At 46.4% G+C, this 17,819-nt stretch overlaps 1 protein-coding gene across 1 annotated transcript in view; it reads left to right on the plus strand.

The window, feature by feature from the left end:
* Positions 1-14,323: 14,323 nt before the first annotated feature.
* Positions 14,324-17,819, plus strand: part of TMTC4 (transmembrane and tetratricopeptide repeat containing 4) — a 66,611-nt gene continuing 63,115 nt past the window's right edge. Inside the window, exon 1 of the mRNA XM_029210450.1 lies at positions 14,324-14,398. The gene's annotated coding sequence lies outside the window, so the exon portion shown is untranslated. The remainder of the gene's footprint in view (positions 14,399-17,819) is intronic.

Raw genomic sequence — 17,819 nt, forward strand, 5'->3', positions numbered from 1 at the left:
AAAAAGAAAGATTCACTTACCTAGGGGTGACTTGTAGCAAGATGAAAATTAGGCAAGTCACTGAATGCCTTGTAACTGGTTGAGCTATTTTATCAACCTGGAGAAAACCAAGGTCATTATCCCTTTTATTCTTCTAATTTCTTGCTTGTGCCATTACCTGCCCTATTACTCAGAAATGTCATTATCTCCTTCTGGAAAGGTTCTGCATACCTGCCATCGCAGTGCAAAGAATTCAAAGTTGAATTGCTCAGCCCCCAAGGACCAGGCAGAGGAAAACCTGAATTTTGCAGGTTAAGCCCAGCACCATCTCTCTGGGGCCACCATGCCTGATAGATACCCAGTTGGCTTCTTGGTCTTGGACACAGTTGTACCCCACACCCACACCCGGACCTTAGGTGATATCACATTTAATTCAACCACATGCTCAGCCATTTCTCCGGCATGACTCTTGGCTAGAACAGTTAGATTTGGGAAGCCTGCAAATATTTAAGTCTGTGGTGAACCTAGTTTACCAGCCCAGATATCTTCCCTCCCCAGTAGATCAATATAGATAGATAGATAGATAGATAGATAGACAGAATGATGAATGGATAGATAAATGAGTTCCCATCTGAGTCCTAGGTGGCCTTTCCCATCAACTGACTTCAGCTGGGTTGGGGCCATTTTGATTCATCAGAAAAAGCCTCAAGAACATGGAATCTCAATAGTGAAAGTATAGGAAATGAGTCTCAATCCCTTTCCTCTCACATCTACCCACCTTGTAATTCAGTAACCGTCTCTGCCAACCAGAGATGTTGTTTGTTTTTGGAACAAAGTTTAAAAAAGCTCCTGTTAAATTATGCCGGAATCTTCCCCCAGGATAAATGATCCCTACTCATCTAACATTTGTATCACTAAGAGGGGACTTTGAAGTGACTCCCTTCCCTACCCACCAAAAAAAATATGCTCTAAAGAGACTTGCTACATAGGCTAACCTAGATGAATGCTAGTAAGTCCTCTGTTATAAAATCCTTAATTCTGCATAACTGGACATCCTATTTAAGCTTTCATTTAAACAAAAAAAGGAGGGCAGGGAAGCTGCGTGTATAATGTAAAATCCCCTCCTCTGTTTTTAATGTGTGCCAAGACTGACTCTCTTGAATCTGACTAAATAATTCCAGGGACATGTTACATGCCAAAACAGCTCATGAAAATGATTTCTCCCCAAATAGTAAGGTCACTGAGTGACCTGAGGCCTGCACTGGACATGAAGACTTTGCATGATTACATTCAAGTATTTTTATTTTATCTCTACCTTATTCCTCTGTTAGACACATACTTAGTATCTTTCCTTTGTATTTTATCAATAAATATAGAGATAGTTGCGGGTGGTGACTAACATTGAAACACACAAGACATCAGTGGAGAGACTAAGAAAGTAAGTGACTGCCACAGTTGAGAAGTCTTTAAAACTTGGAAATAAGGTTCAAAAGTAGGTGGCATGTCCTTTTACTGTCCTAATGGGTGTAGTAGGTTGAATAGAGTCCCCTCTATCCCTCCCAAAGTCATGCACTTTCCAGAACCTCAGAATGACCTTGTTTGGAAATAGGGTCTTTGCAGATGCAATTAGTTAAGATGACATCATGCTGGAGTAGGGTGGGCCCTAAATCCAATATGACTGGAGTCCTAATAAGAGAGGACACCAGGGAAGACACACAGGGAAGAACACCACATTATGATAGAGGCAGAGAGGTGATGTGCCTACAAGCCAAGCAACACCAAGGATTGCCAGCCATCACCAGCAGCTAGAGGAGAAGTGTGGATTCTCCCTCACAGCCTTCAGAAAGAACCAATGCTGGTGACACTTTGATTTCAGACTTCTATTCTCTTGAACTGTGAGAGAATAAATTTTATGTGGTTTTAAGCCACCCAGTTTGTGGTAATTTGTTACAGCAGCTCTAAGAAGCTAATACACTGGGGCATTGTTTAACAGGCTTGTCCACATATTAACTTTTATAGAGGACTGTCACTGTATTTGCTTCTTCTACTTACTATTAGGTAAGGGCTCTAATCTCTGTGAAGTTACATGTTAACCTGTAGACCTTGTCCAGTGGAGATGCAAATCATTTCTGTTTGGTAAAATAGATATCCCTAAAGGTTACAATTTTATTGCCTTGAAGGACATTAACTAGTTTTGTCTCAGACTCAGCAAAGTTATATCAGAATGTTTTATATATATATGTGTTATATCTGGTGGAGATCATTCCTATTCCTCTAATTCTTATTGAACTGGTTTTACCATGTCTCTAGTTGCCTCATCAAAGGGTTGAATAAACTCTTTAACACTTCTTCATTCTTTACATGTATGGGAGTCATGTTTTCAACTTTTGGGAAATTATTCTTTAACAGCACCAGAACTGTTAAGATCAAAACACCCTTCTGAGGTCATGTGATTCAATATCCTTCTGAATGCAGGAAAGAATTCCTTCCTCAGTACATTTGTCACAGACTTGTTCAGCCTATGCTTGAAGACTCTACTTGATGAGGAACTCATGATTGTTTTTAAGGTAACCTGTTCTATTATTAGATATTCACTATTAGAAAGTTAATTCTTAAACTGAGACAAAATGTCCTTCCAACTTTTACCCACTAGTTTACATTGTGCTTAACTGAGCACAGAATCTGACAGGCCTTGGGATATTTAAGCTCCTACCCTCCTTGGTATTTTCTTCCCCAGGCTAAACATACTTAGATCCCTATGTGCACTAGAATATTCCTCACAGGTAATTCTACTGAATTTGGAAGTTAAGTTCAACAAACATTTCTGAGTTTCTACTGTGTTAGGCCCTGAGAACATAGAAAGGGAATCAGATACCATCCAACTCATAGAGAAAACACTACATTTATGAAGAACAAATAAAGAATTTGTAAGAACAATTAATAGGTTGGAAAGATTCTCACAACTTTGTGGAGGACCCAAAGGAGGACATGATTCATTCTTCCTGGGGATTTGAGAAAGGCAGGCTTCACAAAGAAAGTACTGCTTGAACTAGGTCCTGAAGGTTACGTGGGAAGTCTCCAGGAGGTCAAGATATGATGGACATCCCAGATGAAGGTAGAAAGTAGTATGAACATAAAAGCCAGGAGAAAATCTTCAAATAATCACAAGGTATTAGAGTGCCCTCCAAATTCCGTGAGAGCTACAAAAATATAAATGTAATTCATAAAAAATAAACAATAATCACAGAAATGTAGCCCATTACTAAAAAATGTAGGCAGGAGGGTGGTGGTCTGCACAAGGACCATAAAACTTGAGCTAAAGAGCAAGAATTTGACAACCCAAAGAAAGGGGAGCAGATTGGGAAGATTCTAGTATTTTGGAGGGGAAAAGCAAAATATGAAGAAACAGTAATCAAATGGGAGGCCGTCCTGTGTAATGATTCAAAACATGGGATCTGGTGTCACGCTGTCCAGTGCAAATCCCAGCTCTGCTCCTTAATTTCCACATGACTTTGAGCAAACTACTTAACATCTCTAAGATTCAACTTCCCCATCCAGAAAATCGGTAATAATAGAACACTCCAAGGGGATATTAGGTTCATATAAAAGAATCCATGAAAGCATCTATCATGGTCCTGACATATGCTAAGCTGTCAGTGAGGATTAACTGTTATTATTATTAATTATTACTTTATCATAATATTTATTTTAAATAGAGATTTAAGGTGAGACAGCTGAGATTAAGAGAAGAGAATAAGATGCTGGAAGAGGGCAAAGAAGAAAAGGCTGAGGAGATAAAGATGCAGGTTTTGAGGAGTTTTTATAATTCTTGGTTGATCTACACCCCAGGCCATGTAGGGGCAAGAGAGTGAACTGATAAATCTTGACCTGTTGCTGGCCAGGCTGCCTGACCTCAAATCCAAGCTCTGCCACATCCAGTTGTTACTTACACTCTCTGTGCCTCAATGCCCACATCTATATAAAGGGGGTAGTAATAGTAGGTCTACCTGATAAAGTTTTGTATGGGCCAAATGAATTAATATATACAACATGCTTAGGACAGTACTAGCACAGAGCAAGCTGTATGTGTTACTGTTTATTTCCTCTTCTGATATCACACTGCTTTCTCCAATTATTTCAAGACAAAGTTTAGATTCAAATATAACCACATAGGCTACACAAGCTCAGCTGCTTAACTTTTGATTACACACCTAATGTTGAAAACGTACATTAAAAATGAAAATTTATGGAAATACCATGTGAAATATGAAGATTTTTAAAAAATATGATGCTTTAAGATCAAGCAGATGAAACCATTTTTCATTCTTCCCAAAGCACTTTTATGAATATAAAAATACCAAAAAATATCTACACTAGGCAAATATTGATTGACCTACAAAAGTTCTCACCACCTCTTACAAAAGTCGGGGAATTCTAAAAATAGAAATGATCATGGGTCTCTTGAAAAGAGGAGCACTAAGGAGAAATAAAGAAAGGTGGCAGTTAATTTAAGGAGAGAGCAGATAGATAGCTAACTTGTTAACTTGGGAGAACAGGTCAAAATATAAGATGTTTCCAAAAAATCAGACAATACACGAATGGGAAGTTTATGTTATTTAGCAACATTAAATATTTTTTAGCTCAAGGGGAAAAAAGTATCTATTCCAACCTGTCTCTGGATTAAATTTTTTCTTAGCTTTCCAGAGACCATGATCTATATCACATATTATTTATTTTTTCTCCTTTAACTTCAGCCTTTCCCTCTCTTCTGGTTCTTACTTCTCAGCATACAAGCAAATTAAAATCTTTTACATGTTAAAAATAAAATTCTCGGGACCTCCCTGGCGGTCCAGTGGTTAACACTCTGTGCTTCCACTGCAGGGGGCACAGGTTTCATCCCTGGCTGGGGAACTAAGGTCCCACATGCCCTGCCGCATGGCCAAAAAAAAATCTCCCTTGATACTCTATGCCCTTCCAAGGGCCATCTGGTAAAACACACTGATGGTATCCAACCAACATCTATTCCCCCCAATAGAACCCCTAAATTGCCAGCCATCCACCTTCCCCCATCCCCCATTGTTTAGAGAAAGAAGACTGCATTTCAGCTAAGCCCTGGTTGGTCCACATTGGTCCTCTTCCTTTTACCAGTGAATGGCTTAGGCGTGGGTATGTGGCCAGGATCTCTGCTAGGCAGTTTCTAGAAATAATTTCCTCCCTCCTAAAAATGAGTCATCCTAGGAGAAGGTTCCTTCCTGCTTCCAGATGTAGTCACTCCAAATAAGATGCCAGCACTGAGAGAGACATTTAATACCATGAAGGGAACTAGACAGTCATCACGACAGGATGCAGAGCAACAACATGGAAAGAAACCGGGTCCCTGATGAATGAGCCAGCCTGGAACAAACAACCTCTGTTCTTCTTGTTAGGAACACAGTAAATTCCTTTATTGTTATGCCAATTTAGTTGAGATTTTCAGTTGTTTGTTCATGAATATATCTTATTTGATACACACCTTTCCTTCCCCTTTTAGGTAAACCTCTCAGAAGTAGTAATGTATACTCACTATCTCCATTTCCTCTAGAGTCCTGTATTCTTCACTCCATGCAATCTGCTTTTTTCCTGATCCTAAAGGTCCTGTTGCACAGTCTGCAATGTCCTCTTGGCCAAATTTGAAGGACAGTTCTTAGCTCCCACCTCACTGACCAATTTGGCACTATTATTACCCTCCTTCTTGAAGTTCTCTGCTCTTGGATTCCATGGCCAGACTTGTTCATAGTTTAGGCCCAGTATTCAGTCAATGAATCCTATTCTCTATTGTGGAGTCTTTCCTCATCTGACCCTCAAATGCTGGCCTCCTGGGCAGTAAAGGATTAACCTTGTACTTGGGAAGAAAGGTTTGGCCCTTACCCTGTTCCTGGGAGGTAACCTCTAAGACTTTGGAATATCCTGTCTGATAGGAATGTCTTTGTTTACCAAGGACATTGGCATGCCATGTAGTCTATGCTAACAATATGATTTGGGACCACGTAGAATCCGCTTGATGTCTGGAGAGACTGGAAATTCACATCAGCCATGCAGGTGGACAGCCATGTCTACTGACAAACCTCCAATAAAAACTTTGAACACCAAGGCTTGAGTGAGCTTCTCTGGTTGACAGTTCTTCAGGTGTGTTGTCACACATCGTTGCTGGGAGAACTAAGTGTCATCCACATGACTCTGCAGGGAGAGGACAATTGGGAGTGTGTGCCTGTGTCTCCTGGACCCTGTCTCAGGCACCTAGTTCCGTTGCTGGCTTCCATCTGTATCCTTTGCCATGATAAAGTGTAACTGTGACAATAACTGTTTGCTTACTTCTGTGAGTCTGTCTACTGATTCACTGAAGCTGAAGGGTGTTCTTGGAGGCCCCCAAGCACACCTCCCACGGGCCTGTGCTTAGTTCCTTCTACTGTGCATGCCCTCTCTGGGTAAGTGCATACATGGGGGCAGCTTCAAATGCTCTTAAATCTACAATGGTGGCCCAGACTCCTCCCCTGAGTTGGAGACCAAAATAGCCAGCCACCTCCTATACATCTCCCTGATGGCTCACAGGACTCTCAAATTCGGCTTATGCCAACCAGCCACTTGCCCACATCCCCAAACTGCCTCCGTCTGTATAGGCTTGATGAACAGCCCCACCGTCTACCCAACTGTCAGTTAAAAATCTACATGGAGGGTTTCCCTGGTGGTGCAGTGGATACGAATCTGCCTGCCAATACAGGGACAGGGGTTCAATCCCTAGTCCAGGAAGATCCCACATGCCGTGGAGCAGCTAAGCCCATGCGCCACAACTACTGAGCCTGCGCTCTAGAGCCCACGAGCCACAACTACTGAAGCCCACGTGCACCTAGGGCCCGTGCTCTACAACAAGAGAAGCCACCGCAATGAGAAGCCTGCGCACTGCATCGAAGAGTAGCCCCTGCTTGCTGCAACTAGAGAAAGCCTGCGTGCAACAATGAAGACCCAACACAGCCAAACAATAAGTAAATAAAATAAAATAAATTTTTTAATTAAAAAAAATCTACGTGGCAATCATCCTAGACTTCCCTTTCTACTTTGCTTCCTATACCTAATCAATCACTAAGTGCTGTTGGTTGTAATTACTAAATATTTCCCAACCTCCTTCTCTTTATCTCCAAAAATTTATTTTCTTAAGTATCACTTTTCCCATGGACTATCACAATTAATTGCTTAGATCTCGTCCTGCCTCTAGTTTTACTCCATTATAATCCATTTTTTTAACACTGCTGTCAGAGTTGTCTTTCTAAAAACATAAATGTCATGTCATTTCCTGTTTATTAACCTTTCCATTGTGTTTCACTACCTTTAGGGTGAAATACAAACTCCTTACAAGGCACTCAAGGCTCTTCTTATTTGGCTTCCCCCTACTTATATTGGTCAGAATAAACAAGGTTATGCTGCAGGAACAAACAATCCCAAAATCTCAGTGGCTCAACAGATGACAGTGTGTGCATCTCTCCATGCTACAAGTCCATCACAGGTTGAAAGGGAACCTTGCATGTTTTATTTCTTAGGGACCCAGACTAATGGAGACTTCACATTGACATATGTTTCTGCGATCACCTCAACAGTAAGAATGACTTGTGGCAAACTCACATTGATCTCACATCCTCCACTCAGAAGCAACACATGTCTCCTCTGTGTAACACATATTTCTTCTGCCTACATTTCATTGGCCAAAACAAGTCACATGGGCTATAACTACCTGCAAAGAGGATAGAGACAAGAAATCCTACTAAGTGTCTGGGAAGCAGAGCTGAAGCTATTTGGCAATTTGTATTGATTGCTACTACATTACCTGTTCATACTCACTTATTACCAATTCCTCAGGTAAGCCCTGTACACCAGGGCAAACAGACACTTATAGTTCTACACATGTATCACACATTTTCATATCTCTGTAATTTTTTTTTAGTCTAAACATTTGTTTAGGATGCCCTTGGAATCTATCTGACTCATTGATAACTATTAATCTTTCAAGAACCAACATAGGTATCAGCTCCTTTGAGAAATATCCCTTAACTTAGAGTTTCTCAAAGGATCTGTGGTGGAGACTTAGGTTTTTATTTCCAGTCCATCATGAACCAATACTTTTTAAAAATACAGTAAAAATAAATTACAAGAAAATATAAGTTAAGCAAAGACACAGAAAATACAAGCCCAAATTGGTTATTAATAAATTCTGCAGGCATTATCAAATTATTACAAAGTTTCTGATGACTCACGATGTCTATGCTTATCTCACAACTGACTGCTGACCAGTGACAAACAGTTCATGGATCGTGATGGGCCCAGGAACTGTGTTTCTGAGTGACGCTGCTCTAACACATGGCCTGTTTTCTTCCTTTCTCCAACCCTACCCACGGGGCCTCACAACTCCTTAAGCATACTTCTGTCAGACCCTCATTAAACTTGATTGTAACTGTTGGCTTATTTATCTATTTCCTCTATAATTGTTACCTCCTTGGAATCATGAACCATTTGGCTCTGAAACCTCAGGATCCAGGAGAGTAACCAGCAGATAACTGGCATTCAGCACATCTTTGTTGAATGAATAAAGAGGTAAATAAATAATTAGCCCACCATTTAAGAAAATCTGATTTCACATAGACAAGAGTACTACGCTCTTGGAATCTGCAAGGTAAAAAAAAAGAAAATTTATTTAAGCTTAAGAGTGAAATAAAGTCAAATAAAGGTGATTCATTAAAGAACACACCTGTTTTAAATATTGAAGCAATGCAATTTGCCACGACTTGAGTTGAAAGAAATTGCAGAGTTTATTCGTAGGAAAAGATGGTTGTGTTCATTACATTTTACTGAAGAACACGGAAATGTCAATGTAAAAAAATACGGTGTGGTTTCAAGTGACGAGGAGGGAGAGAGTTAGTGGGTAAAACATCCTAATATCTGGAAGTTCCAGGCTGCGGACGTACCACAAGTGAAGTACAGGATTACCTGCAGGATGCGATACAATGTGGTACAAGGCTTATTATAGGAGCCTGCCTGCCGGCACATACTTTCTCCACCCACTCGCCAGGTGGCTCCACTCTCCTACTTGCCTTGAAATGCCCCCATTGGCCATCCTCTGCTTTCGCTGTGGCAGTCACTGTCAAGTGCATGTATATTACCCAGGGGTGGTGGGAACAGGCTGAGTTGGCTAAGAATGAAATGCCTTTGTCCCTTCTCAGTGCAAATGTCAAAAGGTGTTGGAGGGAGATGGGCCATTTGAGCCTTTTGGGGGATAACTATTCTCAGCTGGTTTGGTGACGGATCGTGACGGGTGGGGCTGAGATGTTTTGGCTTCTGGGAAGTCTTGGGGCTCTGAAGTGTGTACACATGGGGTGCCTTGCCATTTGTGTCCACGGAGTCCTCTGGAGCTGTGCAGGGCACAGCTCTCACAGGTGTGCACAGCATCGCTTGATTTGGGGGACTCTTGATGAGCTCCCCTTGACCCCGGGAAGAGCGTGACAGTAAAGGGACTCTAAGGCTTCCTTCCTGCTTGCCAGTTAGAAGTTCCATCAAGGAACAGCGTGTGCACTGGATAGAAGCTACAACCCTCACGATACACCAGCCAGAGACTAAAGTGTGGCAGTTCTACAGTTGTAGAACAACACCTGTCCTCAAAAAGGTATGTGGTTACCCCCCAAAAGGCTCAGATGGCTCATCTCCCTCCAACAACTTTTGACATGTGCGGCTGAGGAGGGAGAAAGGGAGCAGGCATGGGGGGAGAAAGATGATGTTTACCACCTTCTGTGTTCCCGTTCTTCAGAGCCCCAAGTATCAGTCTTGTTCAGGATTTCAGGGGTTCTCTAATCTCCAGCATCTCTCAGCCTTGGCTCCACTAAGAAGTGCGCTGGCTGTGTGACCCTGGACCTCTGTGCTTCCTTTTCCTACAGATGAGGATGATGATATTTACTTGGTAGAGCTTTTGTGAGAAATATTTAAAATAACACATGCAAAGGGTCTAGCACAGTCCCTGGCACACACTAAGTGCTTTCTGTGAGTGATGGTGACCCCAGAGCTCCTGTCCAAGGGGCTGAGGCCAAGGGGTGGGTGTTGTTGTATGGTCCGGCAGCAGGGAGATATTCTCTGCACCTACTACTTCTTATTAAACCGTAAATTGTGAAAGGCAGAATCAGCACCATGTTAACCTTTATATTCTCCCCAGAGCCTGCCCCTGTGCTCAGCACATAGTATGATATCATTTTGATCCCGGCTAGCTCAGCAGTTTATGGATCAAAACACCCCTGGATTAAGTCAGGAGATTCCAGTTCTAACTCCAGCATTGCCAATAACATGCAGAATGACTTTCAGAAATGTACTTCTCTCTGAGAGACTCTGACGACCATCTGCTATGTGGTGGGCATGGCAGCTGCAGGGGGTACAGTCGTTAAGACAGATGTGGTCCTTGCCTCCATGCAAGTCTAATGATGGAGATAGACTTGGTATCATGATCACATGGTTACTTAGTTACAATTGTGATAAGAACTGTGAGAGTATATTCAGAGGGACCTAAGGAGGTTTGGAGAGAGAATTCAGGGAAGACTCTTCCGAGAAACTGACATTTGAGCAGAGACCCAGGTATGAATTAGAGTTAGTCGTGTCACGGAAGCCAGCAGGAGGGAGTGCTCGCAGGATGTGCAAACGGCCCAAGATGGAAAGGAGCAGAGCACACTGTAGGCCTATACAAGGCCAACGTGGCTGAGCTTAGGAAATAAAGTGACAGGAGCAGCAGACAAGGGGCCAGGTCAGGCAGCAGCATGTGGGGCTTCAATCTAAGAGTAGTGAGAACAGTCACATGACAAGCGTGGCCACAGTGAGAGTGCATCGTCCTGGGGGGAGGTGGTAAGGAGTGCATTGTCTACAGTGCATTGAAAGACAAGAATAAAACTAAGTAGAACCTTTAATTTTCACCATGCACTGGCAATTCTACGTCAATCCATAGTGTGTTAGTAAATGCTTGACAACTGGTTCTCTAGGGAAAATAAAAATGTATGTCTATATATACACACATGTATATTATAAATATTACAAATGTTTATAAATGTTATAAATGACATACAGGATTTTAGTACACAGTTTACAAGTAACGATAAAATATGCAAATACTTTCCTGCAAATTCCACATGGTAGATGGATTCTCACGGAATGCTTTTGTTGATTTTTGTTAAAGGCTTATATCTGTATCCAACTGATGCTTGTAATGCAACCACGATTTCACAAATGGAATTGCATCTCAATCTGCCCTTTTCCCGATACATTTATTGTCATTAAATCTGATATGTGAGGGACCTCCCTAGCAGTCCAGTGGTTAAGACTGCACGCTCCCAATGCAGGGGGCTCGGGTTTGATCACTGGTCCGGGAACTAAGATCCCACGTGCCACGTGGCACAGCCAGGAAAAAAAACTCTGATGTGTGATCAGCTTGACGATTTTCCCCTCAGTCGTCAGATGATGAACTGGCACCTGACGCTGTAGCCTTGGCTTCCCCAGCGTGGTGCAGTCACAGGGGTGGCAGGAGCGGGCACCTGTGTCTGAAACAGACGTGTCCAGGGGAGCCATTTCCAGGCCTGCTGGTCAGGAGCCCTTCCTGAGGATGTTGTCAGAGTGAACTCTGACTCCACAGCATAACAAACACCATAGATGTGGGAGGGGGAGGCTTAAAACCACAGAAATGTATTTCTCCCAGCTCTGGAGCTTCAAAATCCCAGTGTTGGCAGGGCTGGGCTCCCCCTTCCCAGAGTCTGGCAGTGGCTGGTGTTCCTTGGCTTGTAGCTGCACCACTGCTGCCCCTGCCTCCGTCACATGGCTGCCTTCTCCTGTGACTTCATGTTGTCTTCCCCCGTCTGTGTCCAAATTCCCCCCCCCCTTTTTTTTTTTGCGGTATGCGGGCCTCTCACTGTTGTGGCCTCTGCCGTTGTGGAGCACAGGCTCCAGACACGCAGGCTCAGCGGCCATGGTTCACGGGTCCAGCCGCTCTGCAGCACGTGGGATCTTCCCGGACCGGGGCACGAACCCGCGTCTCCTGCATCGGCAGGTGGACTCTCAACTGCTGCGCCACCAGGGAAGCCCCAAATTCCCCCTTTTGATAAGGACACCAGCCGTATTAGATGGGGCCCACCAAATGACCTTATCCAAACTTGATTAACTCTCTAAAGACCCTATTTCCAAATGAGGTCACCTTCTGATGTGCTGGGGGTTTGGACTTCAATATATCATATCTGATATGTGATCAGCTCAACTATGTCTCACCCTTGTACAAATTAAACCCATTAAACTAAAATCTTTTCATGTCAGCACTAAGCGCAGTAGTGTTAGTAAATTAAGTTTAAATTTAATCTGCATTATTATTTCCTCCATCACTTTCTTTAGTCTAGCAAAAAAGACAGTCAGCAAAACACCAAATCAAGCTCTGATTTGCATTGCCAATTTCCACGGTGTAAATACTCCCACAGTGGCCAACTGCAATCTACCAATGTGACATCACTGAATGTGGGTTACGAAGACACACACAGTAGCACAGCACTGAATGTAGCAGTGGAAATGGAAAGAAGTGTTCATGTTTGACAGACACGTAGCAAGTAGAATCTTGGTGACTTGTTAACATGCCAACGGTGAATGCAGAATTGGGGAACTACTGGACCCATCACTATGACAGGGAGACCTGAAGAGGAGCACGCAGTGAGAGCACACGTCCCATTTTGCATGTGCTCCATGCAAGATTCTTTTGACAACCAAGCGGAGAAGCTGAATAGGAAGCTAGATACTTGGGTTGGGTTTGGAGCTCAGAGAAGTCAGGATCCGAATTGCAAATTTGGAAGACATTCATTGAAATGTCGGTGGTGTGTTAAATCATGCAGGGAAAAGCTGTGGCTTGAGAGGAAAGGGCCAAGACCTTTAAAATATGTCATTTGGAGGTTATCAAGAAGCAGATAAGCAAGCCAAGGAGACTGGGGAAAAACAGGATGCAGAGTACCGCTGTCACCAAAAGTGTTCTAAGGAGGAAGAATGAACTTTGCTAAGAGATCAGGTAAAATGAAGTAGGAGAGTGTCCTTTGTATTTAGTGATTGGGGGTGTTATTGGAGACTATAGCCAAGGCAGTTTCAGTGGAATGTGGAAAGCAAGTGAATGGGAGTTGGGAAGCTAGAAAAGTGTGGGCAACCTTTCAACAACTTCAGCTATGGAGAATAGAAGCAAGGCAGGGGGGCAGCTGGAAGGGTACGTGGAGGAGAGAGGAAGGCTTGGGGCTGATAAATGCTGATGATACAGATCTAAGTCGAAAGGGAGATACTGAGCTTAGATCGGATTCTGTGATACTGGGGGAAAAGGCGGGATGGGGGGAGGGTTCAGAATCCGTGATTTTAGGAGTAGCTTTGCAGGTTTGGCGGTGGAAAGTGGGGAAAGTTTCTCTTTTTCTTAAAGCAGGAGACAGTAATATACTAAGAATGGGGGTTATGAAATGCGCAGAGTGGCATTGCAGTTGGGAGTGGAAGTTTAGGTCACAATGACTTGGTGAATGGTCGATGGATGGATGGCGGATCTGGCCAGGTGAAGGGCCAGAGCAGGGTTTGTGGGTCAGCAGGAGAATAAAGACCAGGGCCGTGGAACAGGATCTGCTAAAAACAAAAGCCCGGGCAGCAGGACCTTGCATGGAAGAACGCAGTTTCAGTTCTTTCCTGAGGCAGAAAGTGGAGACACACACTTGAAACAACCCCTCCCAGACAGGAAGAAGTCTAGAGTTCTGGTCGCTCCGACCCAGCTCCTTTTCCTGCAGGGACCCTCCAGTACCTCCGCCGAGCGCCACCGACAGCGCGAGGACCGCGAGACAGGTCAGGAATAGGCTCCTGCGCGGCGGACAGCAGGAGGGAGAGAGATATGCCCGCGGCGCCCCGCTCAGGCCAGCTCCCACAGCCCGCCTCCCGGGGCCAGGCCGGGGCCGCCCCTTCCCGCCCCGACCCCGCCCAGGTTCCGCGCCCAGAACTCCGCTTCCTCCTCGGCCACCGAGTCAGTCTGTCCCTGCGACTCCTCCGCCGCGACTAGGGCCCTCTGGCATGACGTCACAGGCGCGCCCACCAATGAGCTGAAGAGGGACCGGTGGCAGCGTGAAAGTGACGGCAGAATCAGCCAATGGCCGCAAGGAGGGGGGAGGGCCAAGGCGGGAGTGTGAGAGTGATCTCCAGTACGCGTGGGGAGTTGAGGACTGTGCGGGAGGCGCGGGGCGCCGGGGGAGGGGCGGGGGGCGGAGAGTGGGGGAGCGGCGCGGGAGGCCCCTCCCCCTGCCCGGCTCCGGGCTGGTACCGAGAGCCGCCGGACTTTCAGCGCCCAGGAGGGATATGTGGCCGCCGCTCGGGCTCCTTGCAGGTAACGGGCGGGGCGGCCCCTGCAGGGCCGAGCGCTGCCGAGCGCCGCGGGGCGAGCGGAGTTGGGTGCGGAGCGGACGCGGGGTTCTTCCTTACTGCCGCCGCGCCCCGAGCCCCGCGGTCCGGCCCGGGCCGGGCGGCGGCGCTGCTGGAGGAGTTGGCTCCGGGACCCGGGCTGTGGCCGGGGCCGGGGTCACCGGGGTTGCGGGCCCCGTCGCCATGCGCCCGGGTGTAAGCAGCACGCGGGACAAAGGGCGCGGCGTGGAGAGTGCATGCTCCGCCTGCCCGCGCCCCTGCGCTCTCATCTCCGCCCCTGTTCACTCCAGCAGCGTGGCGCTCCGTCGACCCCGGGTGCACGGGCGCCTTTGGCGTGTCCCCGGAGCGGCCACCGGGCCGCGGGGCCCCGCGCCACCCCGCGCCTGGCCGCCAGCTGGCCGCAGTGCGGGCGGTGGCTGGGCGCAGGCGGGCCGCTCGGCCTCCTGCTCTGGGTTAAAGGCGGCTCCCCTGCAGCGCCGCGAGTGCCAGCCACTCGGCGCTGGCTGCCGGGCAGAGCGGCGTGCTCTGGGTCGGGGCGCCCGGGACCACCGAGCTGCCACTTCTCTGCCCGGGCTTGGAGTTTGGGGAAGCAGAGCAGGTGGCGCAACCGCCGTCTCACCTCCAGCGAGCTCCGCGGGGCTTCTGGTCTTGTTGATGTTGTGACTGTATGCTGTGTGTGTGTTTTCTTCTTTTTTTAACCACACACAAAAGAAAGGAGGAGTTAGAGGAAAGATCTAGCTAGAGCACTGTGAATCGTCCCACACTGCTTTCTCTCAGAGAGAGATGGATGGGGAGAATTTCTTGAGAAACAATTAACAGTGAGGACTGACTGGATCCCCTCCCTGTCCCCTCTTCCCGCAGTCCCGACCGTGCCTGGCGCGCCCCAGATGGAGGTGGGGTACAGTGACACCGGCCGACTTAGATGGGAAAATGGCTACAAGCTAGCAAGCTGGAAACTTTGTGGGACAGTGGAACTGTGAATGTCGAACCTCCGCAGTCATTCTTGGCTATTGGCAGGCATGGCCCTTATGTGTTACTGAATTAAGAAACTGGGAAGGCAAGCACAAGAGGAAGATACCTCGAGTAGTATTGTGTTCAGCGCTGCGCGGTGGAGAGCGGTAGAGATGATTGTCTCCCGTGCCTTGGGGGCCCCAAGAAAGGAGCAGTCAACTCAGGTCTCCACATTCTGGGTCAGAAACGACTGTGTTCTTTATTCTGATTTCCAGAGGCACTGTCTCATCTCAGCCTGGCAGAGGGCAACTGGTGTGTGGATGGATTGTTACTGATGAGGTAGAAAGGCTAGCCTGATGCGAGAAGGCCCTTCAGTGTAGGGGGAAGAATATTCTTTAGTAGGTGGTTGCTGCTGATTTTTCCATGGATCACTTAGGTTTGATCTGCCAGTCCAGGCTGCTGTGTCAGCTGTCACCAGGTCCCCAGGGTTCGCAGCTCAGTGACTGATGTTTGCTTTTGAGGGGTGGCGTGGGATCCCTGTTCGAGGTCTTTTTGACCTTTTCATTGATGATCGGTTAATTTGTTTTAACCCCCTGAAAATAGAGGCTTGATATAAGGAGTTTGAGAAATTGAGAATATAGAGACTTCTGCTTCGTTCCAAATCCAACTACTCATAGGCGCCAGTCAATTCTCAACACAGTGGGAGATCGGCACAGGAGTCAGATAGGAATCAACACTAGCATTGTCACTGGTAAAACTGGCTGGAGCTCTGCTTGGGCTGAGCCTGAGGCCACTGTGTTGCTCCATTATTCTCAGTCCGTAAGGCAAACTTACTATCCAGCCATGGCCCAGGAGCCCGGGCTCCCAGGCAGGACATCCCCTGGAGAAGAGGAATGGGGCCATGCCTCCCAGGGCCCATCAAGAGAGAAACAGAACTGTGTGCCTTCCTGGTTCATGGCCTGGATACAAAAAAGGTGGAGAGGACCCGTCTCCCTCCATGTACCACCTCATGCCGGCAGGGCTTCTTTTACCTGAGCACCAAGCCTGGCTGGGAACATTGCAGAAAAAAGGCCATCTACTGTTGGAGGAAGAGGATCAGGGTGTACAGCCGTGCACTTTATGCAGGACATACAGATGCCTGGCCAGGGAAGCAGTGCACCGGGCCTGCCCAAAAGAAGGGTGCCCTTTTCTCAATTGCATCAGGTCACCTGATGGGCTACTGCTGGCCTTGGTTGGTTAGCGCATCTTCAGGAATGGCAACACTGGTGATCTCAAGACAGGAGGTCAGGGGCTGGTCACTTGGTACTAATCTCTCCAAAATGATTACAGTCATGGGAGCTAATTGTTTCCATATATGGTCTTATTTAATCCTTAGCACAACCCGCTGGAGTCAGTAGTGATACCCTATTGTGCTGTTGAGGAATGGATCCTCAGAAGGACTAGGTAGCTCAGGGTCATGCCGGTAGCCAGTCCAAATCTGTGTACCTCCAGAGCCTGTGCTCTTAACCACTGGGCTGGACCGAGATTCCTAACGCACTGTACCTGTATCGCATTTGCTAATCCACAATATTTTCGGAACTGTCCTCTGATACCCATTAACAATCACGCCTGAAGTGGAAAGGGCATTTGTGAATGTTCCCTGGGGCAGCAGAGATGTGAGAATCTTGGCGACCAGGGGAGGGACTCAGCAATGAGGAGGGAAGAGCCAGCCGGGATGGGGACGGGACCGACGCTAGGCTTCCCGATGTCCCTGCCAGAGAAGAGGGGGAGCTCATTCTGAGATTGCCTCACCCATCCTGTTGACTCCCCCAGGAGTCCAGGCCTGGCCCCCTGGGCACCCCAGATGTTCGGGTCTGTAGTCTGCCTTCCGTCCGAGTACCAAAGCGATTGGTATGTGTTACGAACAATCTGAGATGAAAAGGGAGGCTCAGCAGCTAATTTAGGAGCACAGATTATTTCCTGACCCAGTATTCTTCCTGGAGGGCCATTTGAACCTCACAGAACCGCTTGTGAAACACTTCAAATATTTGGGCCTGAAGCAGATAACATCAAGACCAGTTATGGGACCGCTTGTCAGCTCACAGCTCTATTTTGCATTTAAAATTGATAAAGAGTATTTGCTTTCCTTCACATTCACTTTGTAAATCAAAGAACACTTTTATTCCCTCCATGTTAAGTCAGGGTAACTTCCTAACTATTCAGTCCTTTACACTTATTTATTTCATTTTTAGTAGCAGGGGTAATTTCTTTAGCTGAAATGTACACACAGTGGTTGGGGCCTGCGTGGTGACCTCTGTGGTGTTTGCAACTGTGATTTGGATTTGACCAGTGCTTTATCCTTTCAGTGAAAAAGAAAAAAAAAAAAAAAAAGCAGCAGATAGTGGCTGGAATATTCCCTCCCCCACCCCCACCCCCACCCCCACCCCCACCCGACA

The sequence above is a fragment of the Monodon monoceros genome, unplaced genomic scaffold (assembly GCF_005190385.1).
Source record: "Monodon monoceros isolate NGI ecotype Baffin Bay Population unplaced genomic scaffold, NGI_Narwhal_1 Super_Scaffold_8, whole genome shotgun sequence".
In the NCBI taxonomy this organism is placed as follows: Eukaryota; Metazoa; Chordata; class Mammalia; order Artiodactyla; family Monodontidae; genus Monodon; species Monodon monoceros.